This window comes from Manduca sexta, chromosome 21 (assembly GCF_014839805.1).
Source record: "Manduca sexta isolate Smith_Timp_Sample1 chromosome 21, JHU_Msex_v1.0, whole genome shotgun sequence".
Lineage (NCBI taxonomy): Eukaryota > Metazoa > Arthropoda > Insecta > Lepidoptera > Sphingidae > Manduca > Manduca sexta.
In genome coordinates, this window is record NC_051135.1 from 14,641,345 (window position 1) to 14,664,791 (window position 23,447).

Sequence of the window (23,447 nt, forward strand, 5' to 3'; positions counted from 1 at the left end):
TTTCGTACACCCTACACCCTTCAGTGCCTCGTAACCCGCCTTCATAGCAAAGGCGTGTATATTCATCTCCGGCAGCGCGCTTTCGCGACTACTCAATTCCGTCGGATTGCTTTGTACAAGGTCACTCGGTGTAATACACTCGTGCGTAAGACACTAGAAAAAATTACTTCATTAACGACCGGTGGCGTGACGTTTCTGGACAAAGAACAATGCGTGCGGAGACGCGAACTTGTCGAGCGGTGACAATGCCCGCCGCGGTCGTGATGGACTATTCAAATATGTGCTGATGATACGCTTTCATTTAAGCTAAAGCAAAAAATAACAACAAATGAGCACTGTTAGTGTATGGTGATTGGTGACTCTTTACTTTAATATAAAGTTATGGAAAATATTTCACTCATTGATAGTGTCAGAATCGGCGTGAATGGAGATTTTTTTATTCGTTTTGTGTTGGTTCAGTACCTATATTTTGCTTCGAAGTCAATCTTTTCAATATAGTTTGTTTAGTTGATATACATTTACATACCTATTCATCTGTATTAACTCAAAAGTAAATGCGTTATATTTTACGTAGAATGTAGTACCTAGAAAAAGATGTTGTTGGGATACTCCTTTGGCGCTGTAGGCGATGAGCTGCGTGTACAGAGGCTGCGGGCTAGATGTGACGTCAAACAATTTAATATGTTCATATAATACAAAACACGCAGATAGGATCGATGCTTGATTGAAAGTAACTGTTCTTGAATTCTGGACTTAATATTCTTATTTGTCGTTTATATGTGAAATAGTACTGTATTTTTCAACTGTCGAATGTCATTATGGAAAAATATTATCATAGGAGCAGTTTATAAAGTGAGCTCTCTCCAAACATCCAAGGAATCCATTCAGATATAGCATGTAATGGCGTCGATCGTTTTTACTTTATTGATAGAGTGCCACAGGAATGACGGGTTAATCCGTGTGTCACAGGCCGTTTCTGATGGACCTTATAAAAAAATATATATTTGAACAATTGTGGAGTATAATAAATTGAAAATAAAATAAAAACTTATTATAGTTACCATCTGATCGCAAGTCAACGATATTTACACACTAAAAAAGAAAAATAATAAATAATATGTTTGATGCATTAAACCAACGGAAACCCATTCTCATGAGCGTGACCTCAATTAATATTATTTCGAATTTCAGCGGCCTTAAGTGTTACAATGAATTTCATTCGTATTTTAAACAGCGATAGAAATTTGAAAGAGAACATTGTCAGTTCGAGCGACGTGCCTCGGCCGTGAACTCATGACATTGCACGTAAAAAGTAAGTTGTAGGCATCACACCTGTTTGCATATTGTGTCTATAATCTATGGCGGCGGGTTCAACGGCCGGGGCCGCCACTCGGGCAGGTTCCGAAAATCGACACATCGCTTAGAATTACTTTTATTCGGGCAATGAATTTAGGTATTTTGTGGAGGGCCACATTCTGTCGCTGTTATGAATGGCCTGCGAGCCAAGCGTATGCTAATGGGGATAGCGTTGAGCTGGAGGTAGTTTAGTATGCAGCACGAGGGCTCGACAGGGGATAGTGGTTTAGTAATTCTATATGCCTCATCGGCTCTGTACCGGTACGCTTAGGTTATAAGCGGTAACGTTTCAAGTTTCGGTTCCCAAGCAAAATGACTAAATGTTGCGTGCTCGGAATTTGCTATTTTTACATATTTTTGGGTAAGTAATTGAGAGTCATTAAAACGGTCAAGCAGAATGTAGGAGGTTTAACATATCAATTTAAAATCTATTTTCTTTTAGCGTTATAGGAGTTCAAACAGCGATATTTATTTACCATCACATGACCCAGTTGCATTCATTTTATCCATAAAAAAAGTATTATACAGACTTAAATCATGGTTTCGTCTAAAACGTTGGCAGGGCGAGGCGCAGCGACCGCTCGACGCGGCCGAGCGAGGCGCGAGGCAGCGTACGACTGAGGCGAGGCCCCTGGAAAGTGCGTGCGACCTTGCGCGCGGTTTATTACGCATTAGTTAATTATGGCATACTACTAACCATACCACTTTTATTTACAAAACATTACATATAGCGTGGAATTTATTTCTGAAGCTTGATTAACAGTGAAGCGTATTGTAACATAAAAGATACTGAGAATAAAAATATTCTTATTACTACTTGTATAATATTTCAAATTTTCTGTCTAGCAATTTTTAATGGAACTATGTATAACTTTTTTCGTATTTAAAGCTTGCAGGTTCTTCATTAACTCATGGGAAATCCACCGTCCAACACCAAGAGTATCGTGAGCGGATAGCTTTTCATGACACAAAGGAATTATGTTTGAATGGCGGTGAGCCCTCGGCAATGTCACTCACCAACAACATCGAAACTGCTTACGGACGGTTTCTTGGAAACAGTAGTAAACCGTACAACCTCGCTCAAACACAATTGTATATACAAAATTGTTTACAGACGTTGTCGTTGTCGTTGTCGTTGTTGTCTTACTTCTTTCAGATATCGATATTCTTCGCTATATACTATACGAAGCTGCCGATTCATTGCTAAAAAGATATTAAACATGTCTTTGAACTGGTGCTGCGCAGTGTCATGCCATATTGACAATTTAAATCCTGCATTTTCATAAATGCAGTCAAAGTTTTTACCATCAGGGAGCGATTTGTTTCTGTCGTTAATGTAGGCAACTAGTTTAAAAAATGTGCGAGCCTGATAAACCGTTTTCACACAATTAAAACAAAAATCAGGTTTTTCCTTACTTGGTGGTTATTCGTGCGTGAACATTAAAATTGCCCAGTCAATGTCGGAAAATTAAACCGACGATTAGTTAAAATTCCAAGAATACTCGCAAGTCGCAGTATAAGTAAATAGAACTAACAATCAAATTGCCTTTACATATAACTACTACGAAGTCGCCGCGGCAATTTTGACGGTGTTCCATTACTTAATAACACCAGTTCTATTATTGTCCCACAGGTGGGCTGTTGGGCTCCCGGAACGGGCCTCTACCACTACTCAACTTAGGCCTTTGTAAATCACACTAGTTATTCCGGGTTAGTCGATTAATATTTTAAGTATGTATAATAATACTAGCTTTCGCTCGCGGCTGCGCCCGCATGGAGGAGTTTTCCGGGATATTTATTTCTTTTCCGACTTACTTGGTATGTATCGTTTTATTATGACTAAATTACACAAAAGCATTATAAACTGTGTTATTCTGATGTATAACCAATATTACTGTAGTTTCATCCAAAATCCGTTCAGTAGTTTTTTCGTGAAAGGAGAACAAACATACATACATCCATCCTCACAAACTTTCGCATTTATAATCTTAGTATAATTAGTAGGACAGGATGTCCAGTATAGGATTTATGATTGTGGACAAATACTACAAATAATTGAAAGTTCGCGTAGCAAACATCGAATTTAGGAATCTAAGGCACAGTTGAATGATACCCGAACCACGTGCCCAGTGCGAGCAAACTTAGCGGCCGAGATGAAAGACTCCCATAAACTCGTAGCGTAACAGCAATTCACGTCTCCGACAGCGCGGCGCGTAATGTAGGGGACATCCGAAATACAACGCTATGAGATACACTGTACACGCGTACGTCTGTATAATCACATCTTTTGAACTAATATAAACTGGAATGCAAAAGTTTCCGAATACCGATATCATTTCAGGAGCACCAATGATGCTAATGCGGCCATTACTAACAAAACATAAATTTTCTGACTAGAAGCGCAAGTTGCTCGCTGACTATAAATCGCCATGACTAGCATCGCTCCACACTATGAACTACAAATCATTTTATGTGATTGCAGTCATCGCGAATAATCTAGTAATTTTAATTTAATACAATATCCTTTACACTAGATGTCGCTGATGTTATTACGGACAGGAGTGGCGATACACAGACGAATTGTTCCTTGTGTCCACATCTGATTATAATATAAAGACCAAACCATCTCTTTCAAACACTACTATAAGTACCGAGTAGCCTGTGTACCTCCAAAATGTACTAACTGACGCCATTTCGGTTCTTCTTTCTCAGTCTCATAACGTTAATATACGTCCTGAGACATTACGAATGTGTGACGCTGAGGGGAATGGCGCACAAATTAGTTTTCCCTGTCAGTATTCAGTGCCAACTCTCTCACTCTTAATATTAAGAGTTCTTAGATACGCATCTTATTAAACCACAAGATTACATCATGACACCGGCTAGGAGGTTCTTATAATGGTGAGTGCCATGAATATTCCAGAAAAATCATGGTCGTTTAATATTAAAAACAAGAAATGGGGCTTGGAAGGGATCTTCATGTGGTTCGTAAAACTCTCCGTTCGCAACACGACCGCAAATCTGCCCATCGAACGCATTCATTCTGTAGAAAAATCGAACTATAGTGTGTAACAAGCATACTTGTAGCATTTGTTACAGACGGGTAGAAATTAGGCGCCGCGCAGTCACTGTCTAGTAAAGGAGACAGTGGTAAAGGCATGTTATATAAATAATAACATTATCTTCATAGAAATATAATGGCGTATATGATTACCTTAGTTGGCTTACATTAATTAAATTTACCCTAAAATTCCCAGTAAATTATTAAAAAAGAATTAAAAAAATACTTAGAATACAATGTCTAGACGCTTTAAAGGCCTAACATGAGTCTGCGAACTAAACAGAGGATCAACTAGAAAAAATATAATGAAATTCATATCGAGAATTCATAAGGCCGTAGAGCTATGTAGAGCTACAGATAGGACCCATATAACATATAAAATATTTTAAATTGTTAAAGGTAAATCTGTTGTGTGCGAGGATCCGCCTGTGTACTCACTTAGTTTATTTGTTCCGATCTAAGATGCTATCATTGTGTTTCAGCGTTAAAAAACAATCCCATGTAATTCGCGTGTTCCAGGCACTCGTGGTAAAAAGAACCTGTACATAATTATAAAAGTATTTAATTAGAAGCGTATACTCTGCTATAGTTGTAAATAGATGCTCACCGAAGTCTGCAGTCGCTGAACATTCTGAAGGAGGCTCCAATCATTATTTGCGATTAGACAAGCCACAAATCCTTGCCAAAGAACACCGATTCCTGCCTAGGATGATTCGCGAGGCTATTGAAATTAAAAAACACCCAAATTTCAATAGCGAAGATGGTTGGAAGCTTGCACAAGCCTGGGATCCTGTTCTACATTTAATTAAATCGGATCCCAAAAGACCGGCTGCCAGACCTCAAGACACTGTGAGCTCATTCTGCGTAGATAGGACCGTCAACAGCTAAAATTTAAAAAAAGTTGTATAATTGAAAAATGTAGGTAGATATTGTATCTCTGACTTTGCAGATGAACAACACCTCAGTCCTCCCCGTGACCATGAAGGCTGCAAAGTCTTCGAAACGTCGGGAGAAAAGTAAAATATAAAAAACCGCGATAAAATCCGTTAAATAGTTTTTAGTTTTATTTCAATATCTAACATTCGCGTAAACATAAGAAATCATTAGATGCTCACTATCAGATGCTCCACACGTCATTCAGTTGCAAGAAAACTTTCGGAACTAACATTTAATCAAAGAAACATTCATACAATCACGTGAATATTTTTTAGTTTTAATGAAGGAAACTAGCTTGCATAGGAAGCACGTGATTGCGTTCAACATTAGTCCAACGTTAGTTAACAAGTAAAATTCCCACAGTGCAAAAAATGTGCGACCGTTGCGCGAAACTGGGACTAGTATAACCAGCTTGAGAACAATCCGTGCCGGCGCGTCACGGCGCGGCACCGGCCCGAGCGGACCCGGCGCGCTCCCGAATAGGCACTGACAGCGTATCGATGATAACTTATCGATATCATGCCAACGTAATAATCGTTACCACTGAGCGTCGTTGTAAGGCTATAGATGACGTAACAAACGATAACAGTGGCGAGCGCTGCGGTTTTAAACAAAACTCTAAGGGCGCCTTCAGTATACAGCAGTTGCAGCGTTGGAATCACGTGTGTCTTTTTCATAAGAATTTACCGTGGTACGCGACTGCAGCGCGGCTATTTTGAAGATCTCTAGGAATTCGAACCATTTTGTTTCGTTGACTGTATTTGAATGACATAAGAAACCAGCAAAATTATTTTAAATATACAGACAAATTAGTAAACTAATAAAGTTTTATGCGGTACTAAAAGTATACAGTAGTTTAATACAGTACTTTCAATGTAATTTACGTAGGGTAATAATTATTTGGCAACACGTGCACGCGACGTTATATAATTAATCAAATGATTCTGAGGTCAAAGGCATAAAGTGTATATAAAAACATTCTTAAAAATCAAAATAAAGTTGTGTGTATGTGCGCGTAAAAAAATATTTGTTCGCACAATAACGAACACGTTATCTAATCTACATTAAACTAAGTTGTTTTCTTAATACAAATGTTTGCAATTTTTTTTACTTTAGTAACATACCATTATTAAAAAATATTGTTCTTTTTTGTTTACATAACATAGTATTTTTAAAACAATTCATAAGATATTTAAAAACTATATATAGTGTAATTATAATTTAAATTCAAAATTTTAATGTGAATCCTATTGTCTAAATATATTTTACTCTGGTAGCTCGTCAAACTTTTAGTTTTGTGGGACAGAAATTTACATGTGATGCAATTTTACCTGGAAACACAATTGATTTTACAAATCTAAAATCAGAGGAAAAGAGCTACTGACGTTAAAATCAAATAAGGCAAACACTTAATCGATAAACGCAAATTAATGTATGTCCCATCACTGTAGAATTCAAAAAAGTAATACTGAATGGAAGTGTGCCACTGCGTGTGTCCTTGGGCATAACCTATTATGTATATATTTTTTGCCTGTCTGTACATGTTGATAATCGATCAAGGGCTATTTGAATTTCAATTCGCTTCCATTTTGAACATTTCAATAATAAATGCTCCTATTTCGTCTATTTTTACATTGCACGTGAACAGAACGGTGAGCTCTACCTGTATTTTCTTGATATGTATATGTTTTATTTAAGGATGGATAATATAGTTCGTTACTGGATTTTTCGATTACGACATCGTGTTTCAATAAAGTCATTCACATACGAGCCAATATATCGTTTTCTTAATATTGCAATCGCAACAACGTAGAGTAAGAAAAAAACAATTATATCTGTTCGAAGTATGTCGAATTGTGACCACAAGACGTAAATAAACGGCGGCGAGCGCGTCCGTCCCGGACTGGTAAATAGTAGACTCAACACGAAATAGCATTCCTATATGGTTTAAAGATAGAGTTACCACTGCCCTACCGGGTCGAGGGAGCTCCCCTCCAGCATACATCACGTTATCTGTCCGCCCTTGCGATAGTTCCAGATAACCGCTCAAGGTCGCGGCTCAATACGACTTTTATCCCATCTTGGGTGCGGTTACCACAGAGCCGCGGGTTTAGGGGATTTTCTAATCTGCACTGCTTGATTCTGTGGGTTTAAATAACAAGCGGGTAGCGTGAACTACTTAGTTTAGGAACTAAAAAGCAAAGATTTCACTATTCTATATATCTTGTAACTGCCGTCTTAGTAATATCATTTATCTGGCAGACAGGTATATTTTTTATTTGAATCAAAATGCATTTTACAAATTTCAGCACATATCCTTAATAACGTCGCATTATGCAAATGTTTATAATACAATAATGATAGTTTATCACCTAGTAAATATCGCGCGAGCACAGTTTATTCAATGGCACTGGTTCGTATGTGACAGTATTAAAGCAGAGGACAACCTGCACCTACCGCCCGTTTCAAATTACCACCTGCGCAGTGCAATTCTAGTGCCATTGTGATTGAACCGCCTGGTCAGGTGGGTGTCCCAGCACCCATCCTGAATGTACCACTCCACCGACCAACAAGAGAACAAAACATAATGTGTTTTTCGCCTATAAAAATACTATTTAACATTTGAAGTATTAATCATGCCTGGCCTACCTTAATTTCTTAAATATTCACAATATTACAGGAAGTTAAAGATCATCACAACAACTGCATCGCATGATTTACTTGGCTTAGGCATAAACGTAATTCCACGTCATCAATCTAACACGAATGACAAGTCAATACATGTGATAACGGATCAGTGTAACGTAGCCTTTCTCTAATGGAGGCCTGATCACGGGTTTATTGCGTATTTCCTATAGAAGATGACTATAACACACGTAATGATGATAAACCGATGCAAGTGTGATATTGACGATGTCTTATTTGTTACTCACTTACACAGGCGTTAAATTATATCCCAGGCGGCACTCTAAGATTTGCGACGCTAACGAAGACTGTTTACTCCTTAAACAAATTTAATCTCCAAATTTATCCCGTTTCTCTAAAATAGATGGCCTCCCTAACCTACCTGACCGGTTGAAATAAAACTTCTATTCAATAAGCTTTGTGCCTAATCCTGCCGTGATCAAAGGACGCATAAGAAGTGCCGCAGGAACAGTAAACTGGTTCGGGTGCATATCAAGTACAGTATACACCGTGCAGAAGGCATGGCACCAGCGGCGGAACCGTGGAGGAAGGACATATCGACTTGTAAGCAGATGATGAGCAAACGAACTGGTGGAACGGTCATATATTCAACGCTGTCGCATAGGCTTGCACGAGGGAGGTGTGGGAGAGATCTATAAAAAAAAATATATAGTTGCGAGAATAAAAGTTATCGTTATTTTCTTACATTCACATGAAAGATTTTTCTTGATTTTCTCCCGTTGAGCGGGCCAGCCGCTTGTGCAGCGTGCTCTGTGTCCCGTGACGGGCCGAGGAAGTGATTCATCACGTAACAAAGTATTGACTGCGCAAGGACGCGCTCCTCGCACACACTAGACGCTACATATCTTCGATCTGCTCTTGATTATGGTCTTACATCAAACCAATAAACCACTTTCGTCGAATTATTACACACCTGTTATAAGTTTTTGTATGCGAAAGTCTAAGCAGTCTTTTAACGGCAACGGGCAAACTAGCAACTTCTGCTGTATTCTATTTTAAATGATATTGTAACCAATGTCATTATGGTACATCATATATCATGTCCCAAAGTGATAAGCTCAATACAACCGAATCCTTTGTAACACAAAGGTCCGGATAGTCAAAGCGCTCTCTAGGCGACCTTTCGTTTCGCCATACAATTGTATAAAATCGTAACAAATAAAAATATACGCAAATGCGTATTTGATCCTTGGATTCCCGAAAACAAAGCGAGGTCGCCAGCGGAGTGGAAACTATTGAAAGTGACGTTATTGGGCGCGCTGAGCTGCGGCCGCCGAGCGCCGCCGCCGCGCGCCGCCTCCGCCCACTGCTCCCGTGCCGCTTCTTGTCACAATTGGACAGTACTTGTACAAAAAAGAAATCCATTGATAAACTTAAATTAATCAGAAAAGTGGATTACGTGAAATATTGAACTTATTCTACCCACAAAAAAAATACAGTACAATATGATGAAGAAGATATCAAAACATTTATTAAGAATTTGTAATTATGGGTTAGTAATTTGTAATTATTGACGGAATTGTAACCACAGATAGCATTATCAACCATTACAATCCTGAATCATAAATCCACGAGGATTTTATTAAAATATAGCGAGATTCAATGATACAAATAGAGAACAGCCTCAGTGCCTAAACATGCGTTTAAAATAGCTAATAGCTAGTTTTACGCTTTTTATTTCAGCTTCCACATATGGACAGGATCCTGGCATGGCGTATAGTCATAAGAAAACGCATTTTGGCGCGCGTTTAATCTCTGAGAGCGCACCGGCCTGCTGTGATTAAATTTGGCCTCACCCAATAGTTCCTATATGGGAATGGAACTGCAACGGTCAAACCATTTTATTGCCTAAATTAGATACAAATCAAACGGAACGGTGAAGAAGTACGGTTCGATATAGACTTCGTATTTGCAAAAGTACGGTAGACAGATCCCTGACAATACAATTTTATTAGACGATAATAAGTCAAAGAATATTACTATAATGTTCATTATACTTATGATGAACATTAGAATACCTAAGAATATACATTATTTTACTGTTATTAAGAACTTACGTTTCGAAATACACGCAAAACACTTATTCATATCCAGCTATAAACAGGTTATAACGCAGCAGTAAATTATTAATATGGAGCTTAACCGACATAATTATCATCGAGCGGGCTCTATTGACGTTAGTTTCTTTGAAACGTTTACAAGGGGCAGTGTGCAAGTCTCTAAAGAATTTCCTTCAAATCAGGTTTGTACCCTACAAAAGCGATATTACTGCGAGCGGTCATCATAAACGCGCGTCTGTGTCACAACACAATAAAGCCGTGCTCTCCATACCCCCCCCCCCCTCCCCTATAGCTCCTCTCCCCGCCTCGTGCGTCCCGCCCGATGTCGGGCTCCGGGCTCCCACTCGCGGTAATCGACTGAGCAGCGAGCACTAGGCAATGTGTGCACTCGCTTGAGGAAGGTCAGGAGCGGACTCTTTTATAAACCATCGCGTCCAGTCCATCGCGAGAGATATCTGTCGTTTTTGTTATCTCATAATATGAGAATAGGAAGGTTCTTTCAAAGTGATGAAGAGATTCATGGTTCTAGTTAGATGTCACGTCGCTGTACAGTTTTGTGCAATTATTAATTTCTCCCAAATCATTTACCAAAACCTGTGTCTCAGTACTTATTCTGGTATTAGGTGAACATACCTGTAAATTTCTTGTATACGCGTGTAATAGTACGCTCACTATAAACTGATTAAACCATACTCATTACTTAATATTAAAAAAGTGGAAAGTTTGTGAATATTTGGCACACAGACAGAAAATAACTTGATACGCATAGGTTACTTTAATCCCAGTAATTTACTCCCATGAGAAATGTTTTATTCTAAATAGATTGTTTAGGTCGCAACATGGATCGCTACAGTGCAGGACGTTTGTAGTAACAAAGGCTTTTCACAAGAGCGAAGCGGCGTCCAACACCTAGTTATTTATTATTCGCGAAATATATTCCTCACAGGATTACTACACTCGTCAAACCATAACCCTTCCCAATATACCATTATGCTATTTAAACTATAGCGTATCGTGCACAGGAGTTACGACTCTACCTAGCCATTTAATACCGATTTAGAAGATTCTTGTCTCATGTTTGTTGTGAGGCGGTCGGTTTAAAACTGGGCTGGTTGTGCATCGAAGTGCGCGTCACACAGTCGTTAGTTAACACACACTCACGCAGTTGAAAGATGACGCAATGGTTAATAAACTTGAAGCACTACTGAAAGGGTTTATTATGTTTCGATATGGTACACACTACATACACACAAACATGAACTGTCAGAGAAATGCACGCCTTCCTTGCAGTAGTCATAAAACTTGACTCAATGAGAAGCAGCGGTAGAATGTACAATTTATTACAGACTATTTACTGTGTGGTAGGCCTCTGATATGTAAGTATATTTAGGGGGTACAATTCCCAACTATTTCTAACACTATGTACAGTGCAAGCAATTGTGGTAAGAATCTTGTTGCGTATGTGTGTGTGAATGTATGTAAGATAATTATTATGATGAAGCATCTCATTACTTACAATGAGTAGCGCAGGAGTGCTTTGCAATGCATTAAAGCTCTAAACAGTGTTTCTACTGTATATATAGAAGCGATTGCCATCACGCGAGCAACCTGTCGCCTCATTATTCATTTACATAATTAAACTAAAAGCACGCCAGCTAATTTACGTAGTCTATGATTAGGCACAAAATGGCATTACAATGTTTCATCACCTCCCAGCCACTTTAAATTTCCAAACAGCGCCCGGCCCGCACTCAGGCGCGCCACCAGGGCCCATAACGTATTTTCATTTTGTATATAATGAGGTATTGCTTTAATTAATCCGCAACCCTTTTTTGTCTGCCGCTTGTTTGTACTTACATGTGGTTTTTTATTACACAGAAAAACCTACCCTTTATAAAAATATTTTGTTTGATATCAAAGAATTTCTTGTATTTTAAATGGTTACAAAGTTTTGATCGTGGGTTGTAACAGAGACTAAACGACGAACAAAATAGTATTTTAACCTCATTACGGGACCTAGTGATGTTCAAGATATATTTTTATTGTAATTTTCTTTATATTTCTCAGCAAATTTGTTCGAAACTCCAACAACCACTCTGATGTAAACTATTTTAGGTAATAGGAAAGACAAATAAAGATAAATTTAATCAAAATATGTGTTGGAATAATATGATAGGTATTAAATACCTGATATATTTTTCAGCTGACTGTAGAATATGTAACTACACACATGCCTAGCCAAAACCCGCAACAAAGGACCGACTAGAGTCGTACCAAATCACATTATTACGACATTTATCATAATTTCTAATAAATAACTCGAAGGTCGAAAAATTGGAGAGTGGATGTAAACAAAGAGCGAGCAGAAATCTTAACAAACATGAAAGTTGATAACTAATACGCGTGTCATAAATCACAAAAGCGCAGAGACGAACTCAGTGTTCAGTGTGTGGTCAGCAGGACACTGCCGGTGAGCTTAATAACCATTTGAAATCATCAATATATTTTACGACAAACTAGTGTTTTCGCATATCGTATAATTTTGATATCTTCTATTAAAACTTAAGGCATTTTAAGGCAATTTATTTTAAAAGACAACTATAGACCTCCTAGTAATTATAATCTAATTTTTAAGTAGACGGCGTTAGCGTCGAACAGATGCCTCTAAAAATCGCTACAGTGATTAAGGGCTTTTTTGTAGTCGAAAGGCTTTTCAACGGGGCGAAACCGCGAGCAATACATGATTGAAGAATGTTTAAAAAAAGTATACAACCTTCAAGTTTCATCAATCCATTTCCCAGCATCGAGTTTTATAAATTAAGCGTTTTAACCAACAGGCATAAAGCCAAGTCCTTCCCTGTACACTATTGATAAAGTTGTGAAAACACTTGGCGTCGAAAGTTAATCTTATCTTTTATAGCTTATTACATTGTATTTATTCTTTTCAAATGACGGCGCGAGTCGGAGCTTCGCTAACATCAACACCTTATTTGCGCAGTATTCAAACTTCAGACACTGTCTCATCAATTTAGATTGCACGCTTATTTCTAAAGCTTACAAACAACATCATTGTATAACATTATAAACATAAGTATAAACATACATACATATATGTATTTGCCTCCAGCACGGCTGCCTCACAGCTTGCGTGTTTCATTTACGTTTATAAAATACCATGAGCCCAATAATTCCAGTCCTTCTCCTATCGTATAGGTCGGCTATGCACCCGTTGGTTTTGCCCGCTTTCCATCAGGCGATTCATCGTGATTTTCGGCCATAAAAATGTTATAAATTATCAAATAACCTAATCGAGAAATCTATTTGGCCATATTCAACTTAAGTCCAGTCCTTACCAAATAAATAATGTATTAGGATTCGTCGTATGTAAACCACGCGACATCAAAGCAGTTTGTCATTTACAACTCATAGTATAATTCATAGAGAATTTATTGCGCGTGTAATTGCAAATAGTGACATTTCATTGCGGCATTAAAACTTAAATTAATGTTTGTAATAACTAGGTTTTCCTATGATGTTCATTGTACATATGGACAGTGTAGAATTTGGGCGTAATTACAATATAAACCCAATACCATCCTAATAAAGCCTAAGATCGTTTTCTCTGACGATTTTACCTAACTGAATCATATGAGGTTTTATATATGAGGCAGTTTACGCACTACGCAGCTTACAGGAGCGACTTAACAGACGTGTTTTTTCTATCAAAGCAAGTATACGTTTTCAAATATAACTTTCGCCGTGTTTGAATCTAAACAAGACAATCCCGCCGTCATTCTGTAACATCCATTAGAGCAGAATGTTTTTACATATTTAGACTCCCCTCTGTTCCCAGTAAAGTAGACATATGCTAAGATCCCTTACCGTCCCGTTTTAGGAACGATCCCGTATATTTAATTCGAGTAGGTCATATATCAAACAGTCGCTGTCGACTCTACATGTCCCTTCCTCCGCCCATTTATCATATTAAGTGGCGTTCCACTGTTTTAGCTTATGCTTATATCATTTAAATAAAGACCATAAATCATAGACAATATGGCTTTTAAGTTCAATCGATTTGGTATAGGGTTTATGATCCAACTAGACGATTGGCTCCGGACATTTTTTTCGGAACTGAATCTACGTTTTAACGCCTTAAACGCTGTGTGACATCAAATCTCGAGTGGTTTATTGATGTGAGGTTTGCTGATACCAGGGAGGTAGGTTTCTGGCACATGCAAGTACTTTTACATAAATGTGCTAGCATTATTAAACGTCGTTAGTAAGTGTGTAAAATGTACTAAATATAATTTAAACAATGAATACCTTTCTTTTACATGTCTAATCGGAAATGCCAATCTTAAACAAATAAAAAAGTTTTAAAAAAAATAACAAAACGAATAAATGACTCAATAACTTGTTCATTGATTAAAGTAAGCAAAAACTGACGCCTTACACTGTTTCCCACACGAGCGTGGCGTGGGTGGCGCCTGGCGCGGTTCATCACCACCACCACAGAAGGAATAGATTCTGACGCCTCACATGTAACAAGAATGATGACACTACGACTTTTAAATACTGAAAGAGTAGCACCGCAACACGTTTGTTGTCCTGATACACCATTGGCTGATTTTATTCTTTAGCCTAAATACGATAGAGGTTGCTCGCTGCCGGGAGGCAGACATAAAGAAACCGGCGTGGTGGTTCCTACCCAGCAGAGATACGCATATGGGTACCACAGTGGTAACCAGTGGTACTACCACCTTAACACGATGTTATTATACTATTACTCAATACCTCATGTGTTGTTATTTCTGAAGCACTCGCGGCCGTTCTGGGGTTGATGGCCGGCGAGTGTCGTGTTTTTGCCTAGTTTTTGTCCGCCCGAGCTAGACGCGCCGGAACCTACTCATCCACTCACTACATTGGAATGTTTTAGGATCCAAGTGGTATGTGACAAAGTATTAATTTTTATGATAGTGTGTATAGAAATACTTTTTAAATTTTAAACGGAATCCAAAACTTATTGTACCTTCACCACCTTACCTAAATACTCTTAATATCAAAGATAGGTGTATTATCGGTTTTACAGTAAAATTAGGCCCTTTTATTGAAGGTTTTTAATCGTAACGTTTGAAAATACCGCAAGCGAATCCTGTTCCGAATGGGCCAAGGACATTGCAAGACGAAGGAAACTCCGCGCTAATCGCTCTATTGTAAAGCTGCAGCCATCAACATTTTATAATCCGCACGCACTAGTCACTATTGTTTTATTAAATTAAATCAATAGCTAAAAATACATAGGATTCGTTTCTGACCGGTGAATACATAAATTATAACTATATATGTATATACAACGAATGTTTTACAATAATAGACAAAGTTATATGCGTGCGTAAACATTGACCCGGGAATGTCGGCGCGTCGCGTTCTACACTGTTACGCGAATAAGTTGCGGCTCTCATTCATACACACATACACTCGTAGATACAACATTAATAAGCTAGTAGAGGTAGTGAGGAAGTGCTGCCGCATGACCACCGCCCGACATAAACATCAGATAAAACCAAAGCGTTGCGTAAGGAAGGTTAGATTGAGCTTGCTGGAGTATATTATTGCTCTCGCTTTAAACGAAAACTAATTCGTTTATATTATACATATAATAATATGTATATTATAATGTTAAATTTCTAGACAGAGCCTTCGTCTTATTGGAGATTCATTCAAAAAAGCATCCGATATAATTAGAGATGCCTAATAGGTAAGGAAGGATGCGGAAACCGCGTTAATATTTTTGCTGTGTAAACTGTAAACAAAATGACCTACGAAATTTACGACTTACAAAAAGTCTGGTTTCACGATGCATGCTTAGAATTTCGGAACAGGAAAAAAAATCTACGTGATCACAATTATTTATGGCCTATGAAAGTTAATTTTGAATTATAAACTCGCTACAAAATGTTTATACTTTTTGAAGTTCCGGAATAGTAGAGAATGTGTTAGGCTATAAACTCCGAGTCCCGTTCTCTTGGGAGTCCCGCTGGAGGGCCAGAGCCGGGCGCGGCTTGCGCCACATTTGGTCTATAAACAATAATTCGCGGCGAAGGCTCGCGGGCCGCGGCGTGCGCACCGGGCCCCTGACCTTGCGCGCGCGCCGCACAGCCCCGCGACGCCCCCGCCGCCGCCCCTCCGCCGCACCGCACCCGGCCCGCCTCACACCGCCCCCTGCCACAGCTACGTACGCGCCACTTTGATTTCTACTATTTTATGTATTCAATATTTATATTATATTGCACGCGACTGCCTACTTCTTTGTCTGATAGAGTATATCTGAAGATACGGTCTACAGTCATTATAGATCGACGGTGGTGTTACCGCAGACAAGAAACCAACAGGATGTAATGTACCCTGTCTTTAGCGTTTTCTACGGTTTCGACTTCTTACCCCTTTCTCGTAGGGCGGCAGTCCACCTACGTCTCCATAGGTTCCCTTACGAGCTAAACTTCTTCCTTACATTCCCCGTCGATCAAAAAAATGTTGAGATCCCAATAAGCGTCCTCAGTTGTCCTACGCTACCTTAAGTCTGTGACTATCGACGACTAAATCTGTGTGATTAATTGTTATTGCTAAAACCACAATTAACACTTAATCAATTGTTAATCTTTAGTTATTTTTTCGATTAAAATTTGCCCAACACTGCGTGGTACTAATTAAAACTACTTGGTTTTCGTGTTGTCAATCATGTTGTTTACATGTTACGTCATGAAAGAAAATGTACTTGCACATACACACAGTATAATTCATACAAATTGACTTTAATTGTGTCAGTTTTGCCCAGTAGGGCGAGGTTATGAGCATCGATACTTGACGTAATTACTCGGCACGAGACTACCACTGCGCGCACATTCGACCGCTAGCTGTTTATGGCGCCCATCACAACTTGCTCGACTAACCATCCAATCGTATTAAGAGTAAAATATCACTTTACCCCAACATCCCATCCTAATTCGTATTCCTAATGTAGTACAAACAGCAATTCTGTAAATGAGTGAAGATAGTAATTTATCCGCGCATATAGGTCAGGCCGGCTCGTGAGGCTGGTCGAGGCTCCGTATGTCACTACCCACGCCAGTAACAATGTTGTTACGCTGATAGTGGAGCAGTTGGCTCCGCGCCCGTTTCCTACAAATTAATATCTACCAATAACTTTCCTTGCTAAATTACAATAGGATCTGACTTCTGAGGAGTTATGTGTTTCTTTATTGCAGAACCACTGTTTAGCATAATTTAATACGAACATCGATTGGTGCTCGTATTGACTCGTATATACTCATCGTTATGATACCAACTGGCGGAAATGTTCACGCTTTATTGTTTGTATATTTCCTTTTGTTGATAATGCATGGATCATTCTTCTAGTTGCTGCGTAGTTTTACGACAAACGCGCGCCGCCTGAGGTTTAGTCGCAATAAGTCCATGTAAATTTTTTATTCAAGAAAACAACTCGTTTTAGTACGTCAACACGGTGCCAAACAAATTGTAATACAATAATATCATTCCCGTAAAATGTTCTGTCCAAGTGTCGAGTCCTTCTAATTAGAAGCGTCACAGCTTTCCCCCATCAATGACATAATTCACACGTTATTTGAATAAGTATGCTTTATTTAATCCGTATAAACATTGTATACAAAGCACGCCGCTACTTGAGCACTCGAGTATCAACAATTTATTAGGCCGGTGACCTTGGGCCATGGGGCCACGCAGCTTTTTGCGCAGTTCGTGTAAAAAAATTAAGAGGCCTCCATGGCGCATTCCATGAGCAAAATTGAGTGATGAATGGGCCACAACTGAGATTAATTGCCACATGTGTACTATTGAGTTGTGTATGACGCACCGTGTGAGGCAGGCAGATTTATTTCACACTGACTACAGCTCGTGACTTTACCCGCGAGTTTATACGAAGGTATAGGAGACAAGCCGTCAAAATTTCTCGAAGTTACGATGGAAATAATACGATTAAAGATGCGGCATCGCTGTGGGAATGGATCGGAACGAAAGGCGAAGGCCGCGAATACGATCCCACTGTCAAGGAATGCGTCCTTGACAGTTGACGCCACAAAGTACACGTGTATTCATTGTTATCGCTCAGCTCAACGATAAAGGAAACCCTTTAAAGGCCTACAAGGATTAGATAAACTCTACCATATCCATAATATGCCCGCGTATTGGACGGAAAACCGAATCCGTCTCATAAATACAGGAGACCCATCAGTGGAAGAAAATTTCAATAAAATATATTTTTAAGTACAGTAATTGGCAGGTACTTTACAATTCTAAAGGGAATTTGTAAGAATCTTTCCGTCACTAATAGCTACTACAATTAGAATACTTTTGAATGAGATTACTTCGCGAGTTTCAAACTCGCCTTGTCATGTTAAAGTTTGCTTACATATTTATTAGAAATTTTGAATGTTGAAGTCGATTGATGTTTATTATCGGAAAACATAATTTGTAAATTGCTATGACAGACACAGAATTTATTTCTTTGTTTTATCTCATAAATATTAGAGTTCTGTATTTACGCAAAAGGAAAACCTTATAGATTTATACCTTATAAATGTTGTCCGTATTTTTAGGCTCTTTTTATCCGTAGAGGATATTCTGAAGATGTATCTTGCTCCACCGCTTCTCAGCGAGTAGTGTGTGGAGTGTACGACGATTTTAAACATATTATTGATTTTGAATAAACATTTCATTGATTATTGATTTCGAATATTAGTATAAAAAAAATCTAGCAATGCCTAAGCAGTTTCTATGCGCTAACGATACGTAATTTGTGTTGATATCATGACGCGTGTTGTCGTCGATTTACATAATTCAGATGTGCTAATTAGGTACAGTACAGTTAGTATAAATGGCCGATATCGTAGTCATGAGACCGAGACGTCGCTGCACGAAGCCGCCACTGACTCATCACACATATTACTTATTTAACATCCACATCACCCTTTATCCTCGAATAGGTAGGCAGAAGCCATGGCGCCCACTTTCCATAAAATGATAAGGGGCGACCCTATCGACATATTGGGCACAAATTCGAGACTCCAGGTAGATATGAAGTAGAAAATCCTAATATCACTGCCCGACCACTGAACTTGACACGTTAAAGCAGTGGTAGTACAGCGCACAGAATAAAAATAGGCCACTGTTACTTAATTTTTTTTTACCTAGTTAAATTCTGTTTGGATTTTCTTAGAGCCAGGATGTAATGATTAGTTCGAAGGGCTCTACGGCTGGAACGCCGTCTCAGAGAATCAAATGACAGCTTTCCTGCCTTATCACATACGGACAGTGAGATTAGCGCGTTCGCAACGAATACGATGAAGCTTCTTATGCCGTTTGCAAACCGAAACCTGAGCTAAGATGGTTTATTTTAGCTTGCATAGCTGAGAAAATTATACATCATATGTACAAAGCTCAGATTAATTAATTTTTGATCCGCATACAAGTATGAAACAGTTAACAGCTACGCGAGCCAAGGCAGACAAACTTAGCTGAGTTGTTGGTCGGCAACCAGCCCTAATGTTGACAACGCATTCCTCTGGTAATGCGAGTGTTAATGAGGCTCACATACCATCACGTGACCTTCTCCCGAGTTTACCGTCGGCTTCCAATAAGTAATTTCCTTTCCACATAGCGCAATCATAATCCGTCCTTACAAAAAGCAACTTGGCAAATCAAGTAATTGGATTTACCTGTTAACTGAAATACATTGTAAATGTGGCCCGCTACGAACATGGTTTGTAGTTTGTACTAGGAATCGATAAGGGATTACTAAGTTATAGACTACTTGATTGTAAGCCGAAGTATCGACAACGTATGACTATATTTATGTACCGATATTTTGTAATAAAATATGAATGAGCGACATGAAAGTCATCACTTATGTTCACAATGTCGTAAAACCTAGAGTTTTGATAATAAACTTTCACGTTATGCTCCTAAATTATATTAATTAACACCCTTAATTATAATCATGGCGGCCTCATCAATTGGTTCCTCGCGCTTAAAGTTATTTACCGGAGGTAATTTCATAAGTAGATTTCACCACAGCTTAAAAGTTAGCACATAAACGTAACTTTCGGAAATTTCGCGAAAAGCTTGTTCAATAAAACAATTTACTTTCATTACGAAGGTAAAAATTCTGCGTGTCACGTGAAAATTCTGCCAAAAGAAGAGTAAAGCGAAACATTAGGCGCACGTTCCGCTGAGTTCGAGAATAGTTACAAAGGAATATATTGGAACCGCTCACGTGATCAGATCGCGGCCAGTCGCGCACAAATGTGCTTTTACAACTGAAGCTACTGAAAATCGAACAATGTTTGGTAGTAACTGTACAATAATCATCTGAATATTTTAGAAATCAATAACCATGGAGGTGCAAATAAGTGCATTATGTAAAAGATAAAAAAGCTCATGACATAATACGACTGGTAAGAAAAATAATTTACCAAGTTTTATTCATACGATTTCAATCATTAACTGGTGCTAATTCGTAGTTATGTATCTGTTAATATATTGATATTTCAATTTAATTGCGCATAATTTTCCTGAAGGAAATTGAAATTTAGATGCATAACCTGTTTTGTTTCTTCGAAGCACTCGTAGTTATTTCCTTGCTTGATGCATATTTTATTATCACATTAGAATTTATGCATTTAACACTAGCAGAGTTTTTATTATGTATACACATAGGGCGCAGCGCAGATGCTGCCTACTTGTCGCCGAGAGACGCTCGTCGTGACGGTTCTCGTTGTTTAATCCGTTGAATACTAACCGAGAAATACAATTCAATTTAAATTCTATTTGACCCGACTATGGCGGGGCGAGAAGTGCTCGAGCTCGTCGTCATGTGTCTTAACCGTAGTCGTAGTAGTACCCTACACATTATCGTTTTATTTCGTTCAATACAATTTTATTTCCGTGGCCAGGTTTCAGTTGGTGGCGGTAAGAAGATAACCAGCTGCCAGTAAGTTTCAGGTAAGTTTGCTAATTCTACGTAAGAATAGAGGAGGGCGGTCAGTTGGTTAATTAATATATTGTGCTGTGTGAACTGTGAATGAAGGGAAAACTTTAATTTGATCGATTTTCGGCAAGATTCGATATGGTAATACTGTGGTCAAAGTATCGGAATTAGAGCTCTGAATTGCATTTCGGAAGTTTACTGCTTGTACTGAACGCAGGTTACAAATAACACAGCATCCGAAATTTACTGGTGTTTATGTGTGTGTGACGATTATGACGGGCCTAGACACAAATTACCGTCTGTTTGGCTGTAATAGTGGAGGGCTGGGGGTCGCCACGACCTTGCGGCGTCCTAATTTTTATGTTTACCCGACCAGCTGATCATCGAGCTCCGTAATGAGATCTGTTACCGAATATCTTTAAATAGCCCAGCTAACATGGTTATAACATTACTGCGTACTGTCTATAAACGGTGGTAATGCCACTGTGTGTTTTAATGAGTACTGTCGGACATTGCATTACACACGTCAACTTAGAATATTAGATGTTATCGATATTAACTCCTATAATCCCCTGTAATTATACTAGATATATTAACAACAAAAAATCTGAAAAATTCTAAACAAACACTAGTTGTCACTACTTATCATGTTGTAGTTATTGAACCAGACCACGTCGTAGAACGTTTAAGAAAGACACATATATAGCCGAACACAATCGAAATAGAGCAATGGGCCAGTTCATCAATATTTATTAAATGTTTAAAGATATCACGCGCGAACAACTGAAACAAGATTGGGCTGGTCACGTCCGCGGCCCGGCCCGACCAACGAGTGCTTTGACACATGTATAGAAGTAGGATGCCGTGCTGTCTATTCTAATAAAGATTGTGTCAAGAAGAAATGAAGGAGAAATACTATATCTTACTTCCGCCGCAAGCCTGCTAAGTGCCATTTCGACAGAAGACAAAAGGCAGACTTGAGGGCAATATGGTCTAGACTCTAGGTAGTCAAAACAATATCTTATTGCAACAAGATACCCCAGGACCTCGTACGCACCGATGAAGGCGCATATTAGGACTTCCGATAGCAGCATAGTATTAGGACTTCCGTTAAATGCTTACTCAGATGATACTATACTCTCTAGTCGACATTGGGCCGTAAGACCGATGAAAACAACATAACCGATGCATTTATCCCTCAGTAAACCACCACTGGGGGGTAGCGACAAAAAACAGAAAGAACATAATTATTCATACTTCGGCCCGTAGTACAACCGTACATCTATCTTACCATTACCAGTATCAAGTGGCCACCGATGGCACTGTAACAATACAACATCACTACTAGGAAGCGAGTCCGGACTGAAACATGTCATAAAACAGAAGGAACATAATTCATATTTCGGCCTGTATTACAACGGTACATCTATCTTACCATTACTAGTCACTAGTATCAAGTGGCCACCGATAACACTGTAACAATACAACATCACTACTAGGAAGCGAGTCCGGACTGAAACATGTCATAAAACAGAAGGAACATAATTCATATTTCGGCCCGTATTACAATTGTACATCTATCTTACCATTACTAGTCACTAGTATCAAGTGGCCACCGATAGCACTGTAACACAATACAACATCACTACCAGGAAGCGAGTCCGCGCGGACTGAAACATGTCAGAATACCCTTTAATAGTTGAGATCATAAGCCGTCGTCGTAGTTTATGGAATTCAAATCACATTTAATGTTCATACACTTGATATAATCTTCAAAGGGGATCATATTTGCACACTGCTTGACGGCAGAAATAAACAATGCGTTATTACCTCAAACACACTATCGTATGTGAGAAACCTATCCTGGTCAATAATAACAAAAAATATCTAAAGTAGAAAATATTGTTAACGGCTACATTCTGTAGCGCCTGCGAATGGTTACGCTTTTAAAAGTTAAACGAGATCATAAGTGTAATGTTGCTTTTATTTGAAACAATCCACAATATATTTACAGGAAAAATAAAAAGCATAGTAGGCTTGGAAATTACGTTTTTAAGCAATTCTATTATAGCTTCTGAGTGGCAATGATACGCTTACTTTTTTAAACCATATTGTTATATACAAAATATACCTACTGGATGTAAAACGCGACATCAGATGTTAAGTCCCGTAAAGACACTGACTGCCATTCGCTATAGCGAATTCAATTATAATTTCAGGTTGCTTCAGAACATTTTTGTCAGTTCAAACAATTAGCAGGCGTTAATATTTAACTTTACTAAGATAAGGGTTCTATCGGTATGTT

At 38.6% G+C, this 23,447-nt stretch overlaps 1 protein-coding gene across 1 annotated transcript in view; it reads right to left on the reverse strand.

The window, feature by feature from the left end:
• LOC115447899 (immunoglobulin superfamily DCC subclass member 3-like) overlaps nucleotides 1-23,447 on the reverse strand; it is a gene marked incomplete at its 3' end in the record, with an annotated part of 102,305 nt that overhangs the window by 71,849 nt on the left and 7,009 nt on the right.